Raw genomic sequence first — 15,940 nt, 5'->3', positions numbered from 1 at the left:
CGTTACTGGGTTATGGGGATAGGGTGGAGGTGTGGTCTTGGGTAGGGTGCTCTTTCCAAGGCCCGGTGCAGACTCGATGGGTCGAATGGCCTCCTTCAGCACTGTTAATTCTATGATTCTATGATCACATTTCTGTTTAAGGGATCTTGCTGCGTGCAAATTGACTGCTGTATTTCGTGCATTGCAGCAAATCAACAGTAGTCACTGTCTTAAAGTACATTGTGTCATTCTGAGGCCACGAAAGTGTGATATAAATGTCAGCTTTGGTTTTTCTTATTCTAAACGTCTTTCAAATATAAACTGCTCACAGAAAAATATACAAGACCATGAAAAGAAATTAGAAGTTTTTAATTTAAAAAAAATTATAATTGGCCATGATAAAGTTGCCCCTTAGTGTCCAGGGATGTACAGGTTGGGCGGGGATAGGGCGGAGGGGGGGCTAGGTAGGGAGCTCTTTTGGAAGGTTGGTGCAGACTCGATGGGCCGAATGGCCCCAGATCAATGGGAAACATACGCACAACTGATCACAACTTATTTTCCGGAAGGATTTTATCATGGCATTACTCACGGTAATTTGGAAGAACTCCATTTCCAAATGGAGTGTGCGACATGAGGGAAAGACCCTATTTCCTAGCTTCCTACAGACAAACGTCATCATAAAGCAGCGATACTTCCACTACCTGCCTGCTTACTTGCATTGAGACAGAATTAATATGAATAGCAAGTCACTCTGTAATAAATCTGTACCCCCACTCCCCACCCCACCCACCAGCCGGAATTAGCTTCCGTTATGAGTGACCAAAATGAACAGCTGCTCCCTAATTGAAGACATTCAGGTAACGGCCTAATCCAACTGTCACATCTGGAGGAGTGCACTGATCCAGCAGATACATCTAATGAATCCAAAGCAATGAAATTGAAGGAGGGGTAAGTTAGGGTGACAGGGTTGTTTGTGTGTTTTTGTTAGCACAGGAACAATATAGCATCATAATAATTGCGTTCCTTCAATGTACAAATTCACTGTTAATTGTTGCTTACTGATAGGGCTCACCTCCTGTTTTCTCATCAAATGCCATATCTGGTTGCAGGAATGTCTTGCTCTACTTGCACAGTCGACGATATTGGCTCCTGACCAAGCAACACCTCAAATTTTAAAATTCACAACCTTGTTTTCAAAGCCCTTCAAGGACCCGCACGCCACCCCCCACACTTCCCCTCCCTCGCTCTGAAATGCCCTCGAGCCAGACAATCCCCCCCCCCCCCCCCCCGAGATCTCTGTGTTTCTCCAATTCTTGCCCCTTTGTGAGTTCCCAGATTCCAAGCACTCCACCACTGGTGGTCGTGCTTTCATTTGCATGGAGCCTCGGCTCTCGAATTTCCTCCTTGTACCTCACTGCCTCTCCACCTTTCTTTCTTCCTTGAAGAACCTCCCCCCAAAGCCTACCTCTCTGACCATGATTTTGTCCGCCTGTCCTGATAGGTGGGCAGCATGGTGGCAGAGTGGTTAGTACTGCTGCCTCACAGGGCCAGGGATCCGGGTTCAGTTCTGGCCTTGAGTGACTGTGTTGAGTTTGCATGTTCTCCCCGTGTCTGCGTGGGTTTCCTCCGGGTGCTCCAGTTTCCTCCTATGGCCAAAGATGTGCAGGTTAGGTGGATTAGCCTTGCTAAATTGCCCTTAGTGTCCAAAAGACGTTGTTATGGGATAAGGCTGGGGAGTGGACCTGTAGAGTATACTTTCAGAGGGTAGGTACAGACTCAATGGGCCGAATGGCCTACTTGTGGACTGTAGGGATTCTATGGTACTGTCTTAATTTGGGGGATCTTTTAGGGCGGCACGGTGGCGCAGTGTTTAGCACTGCTGCCTCACGGCACCAAGGACCCGGGTTCGATCCCAGCTCTGGGTCACTGTCCGTGTGGAGTTTGCACATTCTCCCCGTGTCTGCGTGGGTCTCACCCCCACAACCCAAAGATGTGCAGGTCAGGTGGACTGGCCACGCTAAATTGCCTCTTAATTGGCAAGAAATGGATTGGGGACTCTAAATTTATTTGAGGGATCGTTCATCACATTAAAGGTGATATACCAACATGTCATTATTGTCGAAAACTAGCAATCTCACTGTCATCAGATTTACAGTACAGTACATTGGCCCACCTAGTCGATGCCAGTTTAGGCGCCAAGACCAGTCATCTACCTCCCCTATTCCAACTCACTGTCAGGCTATCCTCTGTTCTGTTCTTCCTCATTGTTTTATTGAGCTTCCCCATAAATGCTTCCATGATATTCACCCACCACTATTCTGTATAGTAACGAGTTCCACATTTTCACCATTCTCTCAATGAAAAATTGCTATTTCCTATCAGCAAAGGAGACAGAGGCAAAAGAAGGGACATTACCCCAGAAAAAGCTTGAGGCAAGTGGATATGAGAACTAATCATTGCCAAAGGAGGGCAAGAAAAGGTCGAAACACCACAAAGGATCAGGGCACCGGCTCACCATGAGGGCGATTCTCTGAGCCCCACGCCGGAGAATCGCCACAACGCCGGCGCGCGATTCGCCGAGGTGCGGAGAATCGGCGGCATTTATGCCAGCACGTTTGGCGCGGCGCCGGCCGCTGGAATCAGCGGGGCCGCCAATTCTCAGGCCCAGATGGGTCAAGCGGCCGCGCCAATATGACAGAGTCCTGCCGGCGCCGTTCACTCCTGGTCGCTGCCGGCGGGAACTCTGTGGGAATGGTCGGGGGGGGGGGGGGGGGGAGGGGGAGGGGGGGCTCCTTCACCGGGGGGCCTCCGATGGGGTCTGGCCCACGATCGGGGCCCACCGATCGGCGGGCCGGCCTCTCCACCCCCGGGCCTACTTCCTGGCATGGCCGGCCCCTGAAAACTGACTCCATGTTGGGTTGGGGCCGGCGCGCAGAAGAAGTCCCCCGCGCATGCGCAGGTTGGCGCGGCCCAACTGCGCATGCACGGGGTGGCGCGGTGCCCATTTGGCGCCGCGTAAGGAGGCTGGAGCGGCGTGACCCACTCCAGCGCCGTGCTGGCCCCCGTGGGGGCCAGAATCGTACGTAAACATGACGACGTTCACGACGCCGTGAACTCTTGGGCCTAATATTGGAGAATCGCCCCCCATGTTATTAGCCATTAAGTGCTCCTCAGCAAACAGGCATCAGGACACAAAAACCCACCTCAGGGGAATAGGACAGAGAGAATCATAGTGCTCCTGGTGTTGAGGGTACTATATTAGCATGGGTGAAGGGTTGGTTAATGGACAGCAAACAGAGAGGAGGAACAAACAAGTCAATTTTAAGTTGGCAGGTTGTCGAGTGCCACATGGATCAATCCATAGAATTCCTACAGTGAAGAAGGCCATTTGGCCCATCAGGTCTGCACTGACCCTCTGAAAGAGCACCCTACCCAGGCCGACTACCCCACCCTATCCCCATAACCTCATCTAACCTGCACGTCTTTGGACACTAAGTGGCAATTTTATCATGGCCAATCCACCTAACCTGCACATCTTTGGACTGTGGGAGGAAACCGGAGCACCCGGAGGAAACCCACTCAGACAAGGGGAGAACGTGCAGACTTCACACAGTCCCCCGAGGCCGGAATTGAACCCGGGTCTCTGGCGCTATGAGGCAGCAGTGCTAACCACTGGAGCTTATGATCCAGAGGAAGGGACATTACCCATTGCACCACAAGGCCTCTTATTCACTTTTGTAGGAAGGATGGAAAAGCAGAATATTTTTAAAACGTGAGAATCGAGTGAATGCTAGAATTCAAACGGATTTGGAAAGGGTCCCTGTGCAAGAATCACAGAAAGTTTTGTGCACGTACAACAAGCGATTAGGGAGGTAAATGGTATGTTAGCCTTTATTACAAGAAAGGTACAGTGTAAGAATATGGAAGACTTGTTGCAATTATATAGGGTTTTAGCAAGACCACATCTAGTATTGCGTACGGTTTGAGATTCCTTACCCATGGAAGGATATACTTGCCTTATTAGTGCTGCAGCCAAGGTTCAATAGATTGATTCTTGGGTTAAGTAACGGGGGATCAAGTAGAATGAGCCTATATTATGTGTTGGTCAGTATTTATCCCTCACTCAATACCTGCTCACTTCCACTTTGCAATTTGTGGGAGTTTGCTGTATACAAATTGGCTGCAACCTTTCTTACATTATCTTGTTAAGGTTTGTTCAGTTGGTCTAAGAAGTTTAGAGGCTTCTAAGGTTGCACAGTATTGTTTATTGGTAAAAAATAACTAAGTATAGTCCAAACTGTGAGCTAACTGCATGTTTACTTCTCCACAGGTCTCTTCAACACGGAGACTGACTCAGAACTCTTGCCATGTGACCCTTTACACCACAGTGGGGGCGTGACTCTTCTACTTTAACCCTTGCTATGCCAAGCACCCTACACATTACAACAGTGACTATACTTTAAAAGTACCACAATGACTGTTAGAGTTGGGCCGGGGGGGTTATGTCGAGAGTTGTTCGTGGGGGGGGTTGATTTTAAAGCTGCTGGTTTCTCCTGAAAAGAGCAAAGACACACTTTTGTAGCAGCACTCGGGCCGCTGAGAACTGACGATTAAGGCCCATTCAGCAGCAGGAAAAGAAGGAAACATCTGCCCCTCAGCTGTGACTAACGGAGGAGTATCAGTGCTTACAGACCTTCCTAATGTCACTTGGCATCCATTTAAATCCCATTCAGAGAGTTGCACCATCTTCAGAGTCACTGAGGCGTGCTCCACGCGAAACCCAGAGTGGAAGCAATACAACTAGAGCAGAGAGGCAATATAACAGGTAATTCAGACAGAACTAAGGTACAAGCAAGAACTAAATTATCCATTCTTTGTAGTTTGAAGAAGTCTGGCACTGCGAGCTGCCTTCAAACGAAAGCATCATGGCTGCTCCCTGAAAAGAGGCTGACTCGCATGAAGCCACTTTAATGGTGACAGATGACTTACACAGTCATGGTGGAATCCATTGGGCCCTGCTGCTTGTATGATGACTCGCCGGAGCATTGCCCAAAGTAACTTGACACTATGCCACGCAAGGAAATAGTAGGTACACTGATCAAAAGAGCATGTTATAGGAGGAGAGAAGTGGCGAGGTTTAGGAAGGGAATTCTGGGGCTTAGGGTCTAGATGGCTGAAGGCCACCAATAGTGGTGGGTTGAAAATCAGGGATATACAACGGGAAAATAGAGGGATATGCCAGTATCGGAAGAATGCCGTGAGCTAGAAGGGTTGTAGTGCTGAAGGAGGATTATAGAAATAGGACGAGGCGAGGCCACGGAGGGATTTACAGAAGACCATAAGGCATAGGAGCAGAATTAGGCCATTCGGCCCATCGAGTCTGCTCCGCCATTAATCATTGATGATATTTTTCTCATCCCCATTCTCCTCCCTTGATCCCCTTATTAATCAAGAACCTATCTATCTCTGTCTTAAAGACACTCAGTGATTTGGCCTCCACAGCCTTCTGCGGCAAAGAGTGCCACAGATTCACCACCCTCTAGCTGAAGAAATTCCTCCTCATCTCTGTTTTAAAGGATTGTCCCTTTAGCCTGAGATTGTGTCCTCTGGTTCTGGTTTTTCCCTACAAGTGGAAACATCCTCTCCACGTCCACTCTATCCAGGCCTCGCAGTATCCTGTAAGTTTCAATAAGATCCCCCCTCTTTCTTCTAAACTCCAACGAGTACAGACCCAGAGTCTTCAACCGTTCCTCATACGACAAGCTGTTCATTCCAAGGATCATTCTTGTGAACCTCCTCTGGACCCTTTCCAAGGCCAGCACATCCTTCCTTTGATACGGGGCCCAAAACTGCTCACATTACTCCAAATGGGGTCTGACCAGAGTCAGGGAGGGGCAATTGGGGGATTTGAACACGAGAATGTGATATTTTAAAAATGGAGGCAGTGCCAGACTGACAGTAGGCTCAGGGGAGATGGGTGAATGGTAGATGCCGCGAGTTAAGATGTGGGCGACAGAGATTTTGTTGAGTAGAAGGTGCTGGTATGGTTTCTTAGTAATCTCGGTGCTTCCTGTTTGCAAGAAGTTTGGAATTGGGAACATTCTGCTGAGTCCTGAGGAAAAGAAGTACTATTATTGTTACTATTATTATTATTATTGGGGCAGCACAAGTGGATAGCACTGTGGCTTCACAGCGCCAGGGTCCCAAGTTCGATTCCCCGCTGGGTCACTGTCTGTGCGGAGTCTGCACGTTCTCCCCGTGCCTGCGTGGATTTCCACCGGGTGCTCCAGTTTCCTCCCACAGTCCAAAGACGTGCAGGTTAGGTGGATTGGCCATGCTAAATTGCCCTGAGTGACTAAAAAAAGTTTAGGAGGGGTTATTGTGTTATGGGGATAGGATGGAAGTGAGGGCTTAAGTGGGTCGGTGCAGACTCGATGGGCCCAATGGCCTCCTTCTGCACTGTATGTTCTATGTCTATTAACGCTGGTAGAGAGGGAGGGCTGCTTGCACATGATTGAATGCTGAGGCCTAACAATGAAGCTGAAACCAAACAGAAGAGAAAGAATAAACATATGCGGCAAAGAAACATGCATTGCTGCAACATCAGGAAATCTAAGACAAGCCAACTAAAATGACTTAACTCGTTAAACGGTTGATTTGGACATGTTTGAAGCTACTTCCAATGCCTATCCATCTAAACGTGTTTTAATCCAATCTTTCTATCTGCACAGGGTGCCAAGGGTCAGAATTCTTAAGGTCACAAATGCAAGTTCCAATATGGCTTGCAACAGGCAGCAGTGTAGGCTGCATTCGTGTAAGCTGATGCTATACCTAGCCCAAACCATATCCCTACCCAGCACTCACCACCACCATAATAGAATTTTAACCCCTTAGATACCAAAGTGGAAGAAGGAGCGAACACATTTAATTTCCCACAGAGTGAATTCCTGTGCTTCTTGCGAAGAAATAGAAAATAGGCATTCTATAGGAGCGCCTGAGTCATAATAGGCCCCATTGGTGAATAATGTGCTGTGCAGGATGGTCAGAAAGAGAACAGTCAGACATATATTGTGCCTTTTACAACCTCAGGATGCCCACAAGCACTTTACAGCCAATTAAATACTTTAGAAGTCTAGTCATTGCTGTAATGTAGGAACCACAGCAGTAAATGTACACACAAGATCCCACAAGCAACAATGCAATAATAACCAGATAAACTGTGACGTTGATTGAGGAACAAATATTAGCCAGGATACCGCCCCCCCCCCTCAAACTCATCTCTAAAACAATCCCATGGGTTCAGCGAACAGGGCAGGAGAAGCCTCGGGTTTAATGACTCATCCAATAGAGGGCACTTCAAACACTGCAGCACTCTTACTACACTCAAGTGTCTGGCTGGATTTGCCCTGAATTGGGACACAAACACACTACTGTGTGACTCAAAGGTGAGAGTGTTACCCACTGAACCAAACTGACACAGAAGAGTAATTATGAAGCATGATAAAGGGTTATAAATGGTTAAGAAAAAACCATGTAAAACATGATTAAAATATTTGTGGTCAAAGCTGTATTCATTGTGTTAAAATAAAAAACATGGTTAGGAAGCTGCAGCGACTCCACCTATGGTACCTACCTATTTGGACTTTCAATGAGAGTGTCCCTCTGTAGTTGGCTCTGCCGCAGCATCATTAACTCAAGGGACATTAGTAGATCTATTTTGGTGCCAAGTTCTTGACGACTTGGGCAGCGTTCTTGCAAATCACAATCTCATCATCAAGCTGAAGATAATGGGGTCATTTTCCAGGATATTTCTACTGAAGGCAAGGCTCATTTGACTGTACTGATAATGGCTTCAAAGTTAATGCCCAAGACAAAAGAACAGTTCTCAAAGCTTTTTATTTCTGTGAAATTGGGGGCCCGATAAAGATAGGCATGGGGAGAGGGGAAGAGGGAGATACAGAGGAAGGCAGTTCAGACGGGAAATTCTCAAATGACTGGAACACAGGAGCAGGAGTTGGCCATCCGCCCCTTCGAGGCTGCTCCACCATTCAATACGAGCATGGCTAATCTGGTACTTTGTTTTATTAATCATGCAGAATGCTTTTCTGCAACAACTTATTTAATAAAGAATAAATTTAGAGTACCCAATTCTTTTTTCCAATTAAGGGGCAATTTAACGTGGCCAATTCACCTACCCTGCACATCATTTTGGGCTGTGGGGGTGGGACCCACGCAGACATGGGAAGAATGTGCAAACTCCACACGGACAGTGATCAAGGGCCAGGTTTGAACCCGGGTCCTTGGCACCGTGAGGCAACAGTGCTAACCACTGCACCACCGTGCCGCCCTCATGACTTCTTACATCACCTGCATCCTTTTGAATATCATTGGGTGGACGCTTGTTCTACAAGGAAAACCTACTTTAAAAAGCCTTTAGATTTCACACTTTTGAACCATTCAACAACATATTGTGGTTTTCATGGAATTGTGGAAATTACAACGCAACAGGTCACTTGGCCCATCAATGCTGCTATTTCAACGAGAGCTACCTCCTTGACTTTGCCTTTGTCAGGGAACTGAGCTCCTGCTGATGTGGGTTTTTGCCTAAATTCACAAAACCTTGTGCCAGGCCCCAGGAGACGATCTATTTCATAATTACCTGTTGAAAAATAGCGGCTGTACTTTATTTACTATTTGCCTTACATGGCAACATGCATAAATGCTAATATCTGTAACACATTCAATATTTTAAAATAATGTCTTGCCACAGGCTAGTTTTTAATAGGTTGTGACTAAAAATAGCTAATCCAGCATTCACTGTAGAGTTGTGCACACAGAACATTATTAATACCAATGTAATGCTCGCCCATCCCTACCTCTGCAACCTCCTCCAGCCCTACACCTACTCCACTGTACTCTTCCAATTCTGGCCTCTTGCACCCCCCCAATTTTAAGTGCGCCACCATTGGTGGCCGTGGCCTTCAGCTGCCAAGGGCCTAAGCTCTGGAATTCCCTCCCTAGATTTCTCTGTCTCCGTACCTCTCCTTTGTCCTTTTAAGACCCTTCCCTTATCATCTATCGCTTTTGATCACTCACAACCAAAATCTAATTTTGCTCGCTTCTCTCTCTTGTGAATCTCATTGGGATAGTCGACAATGTGCGAGTACATGCAAGTTGTTGTTGTTTAAGATTGAAAACAATAATAGTTTTCTTTTACATTTAAAAAAAATTTAGAGTACCCAATTTATTTTTTTCCAATTAAGGGGTAATTCAGCGTGGCCAATCCACCTAACCTGCACATCTTTGGGTTGTGGGGGCAAAACCCACGCAAACACGGGGAGAATGTGCAAACTCCACACGGACAGTGACCCAAAGTCGGGATCGAACCCGGGACCTCAGCGCCATGAGGCAGCAGGGCCAACCCACTGCGCCACCCTGCTGCCCTTGAAAACAATAATAGTTTGTAAATATTAGGCAGTGCCAACGTAATATTTTAGATGCCATTTTCCAGAACATTCGCTCCCTGCTTAAATATTATTAGGGTGCCGCACTCTGTTATGACAAATCAATATATAGCGTACCATATACTTGTAGGTGAATGCATGCATATGCCCTGTTCACAACACTTGTAGATTAGCTGTGGTCCCTCCCCCTCCTTTATCTTGTGGCCTTTCATTCTCTCCAATTATAAACCACCACCAGTTTTTCATCAGCCATCTCCATGTCTCCAAATGGCTTTTCAGTGTCAGGCCTGTCAGGAAATTAACTCATCACAGTGTGGCAGCTGCTAATTTTTTCTCCTTTCATGTCAGATGAATTGTCTACTGAAGCTAATAATGAATCACCAATCCCTGATTAGAAGGTGCTTCAGAAAAGCAAAACTGCCATCTGAGCTTTTTGAAAAAAAATACATATAAAATGATATCATCCCCGGAGAGTTTAAAAAGGATTGTATTCCCCTCAACACGATGCAACGAGGATCGGCTGTTTGAGTGAGCTGTGTTCTATCTTAAATTACAGGCTAATATTACATTGTAAAATAAGGGAAACTTGCAGTTGAATTTCTCTCCGAGTCCTTTGGTTGCTTTGCTCTCAGCGACAGCCATTACAATATATTCTTCATTCGGCTTCTCCAGGCCTGCGCAGCGCACCTTGCAAGTAACCTTTGTTCTCAGACCTCCTCATCTCCCTCTTGGCTCATCATGCATTCAATCAGATGTGCTGATTTGACACTGTAAGCTACACCAGTCTTACGAAAGATTAAATGCTAGCTCAGACATGTTTATCATACATAAATCAGAAATGGCAAATTGCCACGTGTCAATGTCAGTGGCCGGCGCAACTCGGGAAAAGGTGAAAGGGGGCAAGTTTGTGGGTCGAACTTCTTTTGTTCGCGAAACGCCAACTAGAGTCAGGAAGAACTTGTGACAAAAAAAAAATGCAGCTGCTACTAGGACAATGAGACTGACGCAGCTTACAGCAAAATGGGCATGTTCTGTTTTGGCAGAATGTTTTTATGTTCATCTGCACATTGTTCATTAATTATTAACCTTTCAGAATGCTAATGTATACAAAACCATGATAGATTTGAGTTCAGAAGAGGGAATTAAGATATTTGGATATGATTTAATGATTGGGAGCATTTGGCCAGGCAGAACAAGTCAAAATGGACGAATAGCAAAGATGGTTGACACAAGAGGGGGTCTCTGTTAAGGTAAATGGTGGGGAAGAACGGGCTGTTTTCACTCCAGGACCTCAACCCTCTCTATCTGTAACTTACTGCAGACTTAACCGCTCCCCCCCCCCCGCCCCCTCCCAAGAACTCTTCAATGCTCCAATCCTGGCCTCTTGGACATCCCTAATTTATTTTTCCACCATTCTTGGCTATCTGTGCCTTAAGTTCAGAAATTTCTTCCCCGAATCGCTCTGCCTCTCCTCCTTTAAGATGTTCCTTTAAACCTAAATCTTTCAGTCACCTGGCATAATGCCACTTTACGTGGTTCAATGTCAAGGTGAAGCACTGTGGGAGATTTTACTTCACTATATAAATGGATGCTATATAAATGGATGTTGTTGTTTATACTGAATCTCCCTATATTCCCTTCATATATATATATATAGGGAATGTGTTTCTAATTTCCCCAGTAACAATAAACAGCAGCAATCATGCTTCAAAGTGAGTCGGAGATGCAAGACTGAAGTTTCAATTAGTGTGGTCCAGTGTTTGCGTTATTGTTGGAGATTCAGAAGATTGTGGATTCGAGCTCCATCCGTGCACGTAATCTAGTCCGACCATTCAGCGAGGGTCCACTGCAATTGGTGAGATGGTGGTGTGGTATTAATTTTACTGGACTAATAATCCAGAGGCCCAGGTTAAGACCCCGAGGACTGTGGGTTCAAATCCCTAACACGGCAACTGGTCAAATTTATGTTCCGTTAATAATCTGGAATAAAAGCTAGTCTCAGTAATGATGACCATGAAACTATCATTCATTGTTGTCAAAATCCATCTGGTTCACTAAAGCTCTTTAAGGAAGGAGATTTGCCAGCCTGGTCAGGTCTGACCTACGTGACTCAAGACCCACGACCTCCACCTGGTGGGATAAGGGCAGCAGACGCATGGGAACACCGCCACCTGGAAGTTCCACTCCAAACCACTCACCACCCTGACTTGGAACTATATCGCTGGTCTTTCACTGTTGCTGGGTCAAAATCCTGAAGTTCCTTCCGCAACGGCACAGTGGGTGTACGCGAACTGCAACAGCTCGAGACGATGTCCCACCACCAACAACTTTCATCAGGGCACCATTGGCAGCCGTGTCTCCGGCTGCCTGGGCCATAAGCTCTGGAATTCCCCTCTCAACCCTCTCCATCTCTCTCCTCCTTTAGGACGCTCCTTAAAGCCTACCTCTCACACTGAATTTTTCAATGTTTTCGCTAATGTTTCCTTATGTGGCATGGAGTCAAACTTTGTGAATGCTCTTATGAAGCAACTGGGGAAGTTTCACCATGTTAAAGGCACCATACAAATGTAGCTTCTCCTTTCATTCCATCACAGGGTGTAGGTGTCGCTGGCTAGGCCAGTGTGTGTTGCCCGATCCTGATTGCCCTTTGATAAAGAGACAGAGATGTAGGGAAGGAATTCCACAGCTCCCGACCTCGGCAGCTGAAAGCACGAAAGCAAGTAGCAATGTGGTTAACTCTGAACTGCCTTCCGAAATGGCTTAGGATAATATTTGGTTTGGGGCAATAAGGGATGGGCAACGCATACTTGCCAGCGATGCCCACCCACACCCCGTGAAACATATCAGAAGCTGTTGCAGGGTCCTGTTGCTCAGATGGGATTTTCTGTCAGGTGCACAGAAAATAAACATTTTCTCACAAAAAAAGGAAAGGACATCTCAACCGACAGCAATGCAAACCGTCCATTCATCTGCGTTTTAATTTATTGCGCCATCGGCCACTGTATTTGCCATCAGAAGCACTGCGGGAAGTGCAAAGGGGATGCCCAGGGGTGAGGGGCAGAACTGAGAGGTATACCTGTCAGGAAAGGATGAACAGACTGCAGCTCTTATCTTTAGAATAAAGATGACTGCGAAGTGTCCTGATGGAGGTCTGAAATATTAAGGAAGGGTTCCTTAGGTAGATATAGACATAGAATTTGCAGTGCAGAAGGAGGCCATTTGGCCCATCAAGTCTGCACCGACCCTTGGAGAGAACACCCCACACCTCCACCCTATCCCCGTAACCCCACCGAACCTTTGTGGACACTAAGGGCAATTTATCATGGCCAATCCACCTCACCTGCACGTCTTTGGACTGTGGGAGGAAACCGGAGCACCCGGAGGAAACCCACGCAGACACGGGGAGAACGTGCAGACTCCGCACAGACAGTGACCCAAGCCGGGAATCGAACCTGGGACCCTGGAGCTGTGAAGCAACAGTGCTAACCACTGTGCCACCCTGCTGCCCACATGGAGGGGGACATGGAGAAGATATTTCCACTTGTACAAAAGCCATCAAACCACTCTGCCTCTGAAACCACTTCCAGCCCCTCCAATCCTCCAAGATTTCTGTGCTATTCAAGTCTGCTCTCCTTCAAAATCTCCAACCTTCATTAGGACACCACTGGCAGACATGCCTGGGTCCAAATTCTTCAGATTCCCAATCAAACCTCTCCATCTCTTTCTTCTGCTTTAAGATGCTCCTTATAACTTACTTGATAGTCTGATCCTGTGCTAAATTTTATCCATGTGGCATTGGGTCAAACTTTGTTAATGCTCCTATGAAGTGACTTGGGATATGTTACTGTGTTAAATGCAGCTTCACTTTTTATTCTTTCACAGGATGTGGGTGGCGCTGGCTAGGGCAGTGCTTCTTGTCAAGGAGGTGGTGAGCCATCTTCTTGAACCGCTGCAATCCATGTGGTGCAGATGCACCCACCGCGCTGTTAGGGAGGGAGGCCCAGGATTTTGACCCAGTGAAAGTGAAGGGATGACAATATATTTCTAAGTCAGGATGGTATTTGGCTTGGAGGAGAATTTGCAGCCGATGGTGCTCCCATGCATCTGCTGCCCTTGTCCTTCTAGATGGTAAGTGGTCACAAGTTTGGAAGATGTTGCCCGAGGAGCTTTAGTGAGTTGCAGCAGTGCATCTTGTGAATGGTACAGTCTGCTGCCACTGTGCGTTAGCCTTGGAGGGAGTGGATTTCAATGGTGGTGGATGGGGGTACCAAGCAAGCGGGCCACTTTGTACTGGATGGTGTTGAGCTTCTTGCTGGAACTTCATTCATCCAGGAAAGTGGGGAGTATTCCATCACATTCCTGATTCGTGCTTTGTAGATGATGAAGCGTCTTTAGGGAGTCAGCATGGTGAAATAAAAACTCCCATTCATGAAAACATCAAAGCTTTTAAATGTCAAATAGTTAATTTCTTATAAAAACAAACACCTAAAACTTTAAGAGCCTCTTTAAACTATCAATCAAACTGTGAACTCAGCACCCCCTGCTGATACAACTGTGATCTTTGAAACTCAGCCAAGCATTCATAACAAATAACCCTGAAGGAAATGTCAACAAATAACTCTATTGAAACTGCACGAGCAATGCAGGCCAGCAGAGCTTTTTTGACAATCATGGTTTAGAAATGAACATATTTAAAGAACTTCAGATCATGATGGTTCCACCAATCATTCCTACAAGAGCATTTATGCCTGCTGCATCAATTTTCAACTCCCAGATTGCCCTTGCAACAGCCAAAATGGGATTTGTTTGAACTTAGCTCCACGTTCTAAGGATAGGGTAAGGTTTTTCAAATGCTGAACGCCTTCGCCCATATTTCCTCAGCAGTATCTTTTCTGTGATTCACCTGGAGGGAGAAAAGAATGAAGCAACAGAGCAGGCACTGCGAGGTGGTCTTTGTAGTTTTGAAAGTGGCCAATCAGGTTTTGCCAGTGACTCTGTACTCCCAGATTGCAAGATTGTTAAGCTGCAAACAGCCCAGACAAGCCCACAGCGGCCATTGTCCCTGCAGCTCCACAGATTCCAATAGCATCTCCCGTGTGCCTCCCCACATGGGGCGAAAAGTATGGATGCCGTGGGCAAGACCAGCATTTGTTGCCCATTGTTGGTTGCCCTTGAACTGAGTGGCTTATGAGAGCACTTCAGAGGCCATCAGTGTGCAACCCAATCACAGGTGCTTTGGGCTAGCTTGTCTTGTGAGAGCAGGCGTTAGCATAGCTAGGCAAGAATTCGACACATGACTTAATGATGGGCAACACGCCAGAAAGGCGAGGCGTGGTAAGTTACGGGTGGATTGCTCATGAATGACTTAAAATTTGAGCAACAGAAATGTGAATTTTCATACTGTAAAATTCAGCATGAGCTGGCTTCTCCTTAGCAAATACAGGGCAGGAGATGCCATGGGGAAGTCAAATTCAAGGCTTTCAGATCGATGTTGGCTGCTGACTGTATTTCCTTAGACTGAACCAGTCTGCTCCTCTACTCCTGATGTCTCGGATATGCCATCTTTTATTTAATCCATTCATGGGATGTGGACATTGTTGGCAAGGTCAACATTTTCTTTACCAAGAGCTTTGGACTACAAACATAACGTTCCCAATGCAGACCCAACCCTACCCGAATCCCAGTAGAGTCCAGTCCTCCGTACCTCGCTGGAACAGGAATTCAGGGAGTCTCCCAGTCACAGAAGCACAGTGGTTAGCACTGTGGCTTCACAGCGACAGGGTCCCAGGTTCGATTCCCCGCTGGGTCACTGTCTGTGCGGAGTCTGCACGCTCTCCCCGGGTGCTCTGGTTTCCTCCCACAGTCCAAGAACGTGCAGGTTAGGTGGATTGGCCATGCTAAATTGCCCCTTAGTGGCCAAAAAGGTTAGGAGGGGTTATTGGGATAGGGTGGAAGTGAGGGCTTAAGTGGGTCGGTGCAGACTCGATGGGACGAATGGTCTCTTTCTCCACTGTATGTTCTATGTTCTGTTTGGTCTGAGTTATCCTAGGGATTTTTCATAGAATTTACAGTGCAGAAGGAGGCCATTCGGCCCATCGAGTCTGCACCGGCTCTTGGAAAGAGCACCCTACCCAAGGTCAACACCTCCACCCTATCCCCATAACCCAGTAACCCCACCCAACACTAAGGGCAATTTTGGACACAAAGGGGCAATTTATCGTGGCCAATCCATCTAACCTGCACATCTTTGGACTGTGGGAGGAAACCGGAGCACCCGGAGGAAACCCACGCAGACACAGGGAGGATGTGCAGACTCCGCACAGTGACCCAAGCCGGAATCGAACCTGGGACCCTGGAGCTGTGAAGCAATTGTGCTATCCACAATGCTACCGTGCTACCAGGATAGGGCGGGGTGGAAGGGGGAGTGTAAATGGGTAGCTCATTCGAAGGATCGGTGTAGACTCGATGGGCCCCCACTTGCTGCACTGATTTTCTTT

This window comes from Scyliorhinus torazame, chromosome 11 (genome assembly GCF_047496885.1).
Source record: "Scyliorhinus torazame isolate Kashiwa2021f chromosome 11, sScyTor2.1, whole genome shotgun sequence".
Lineage (NCBI taxonomy): Eukaryota > Metazoa > Chordata > Chondrichthyes > Carcharhiniformes > Scyliorhinidae > Scyliorhinus > Scyliorhinus torazame.
This window is presented reverse-complemented; position numbering follows the sequence as displayed.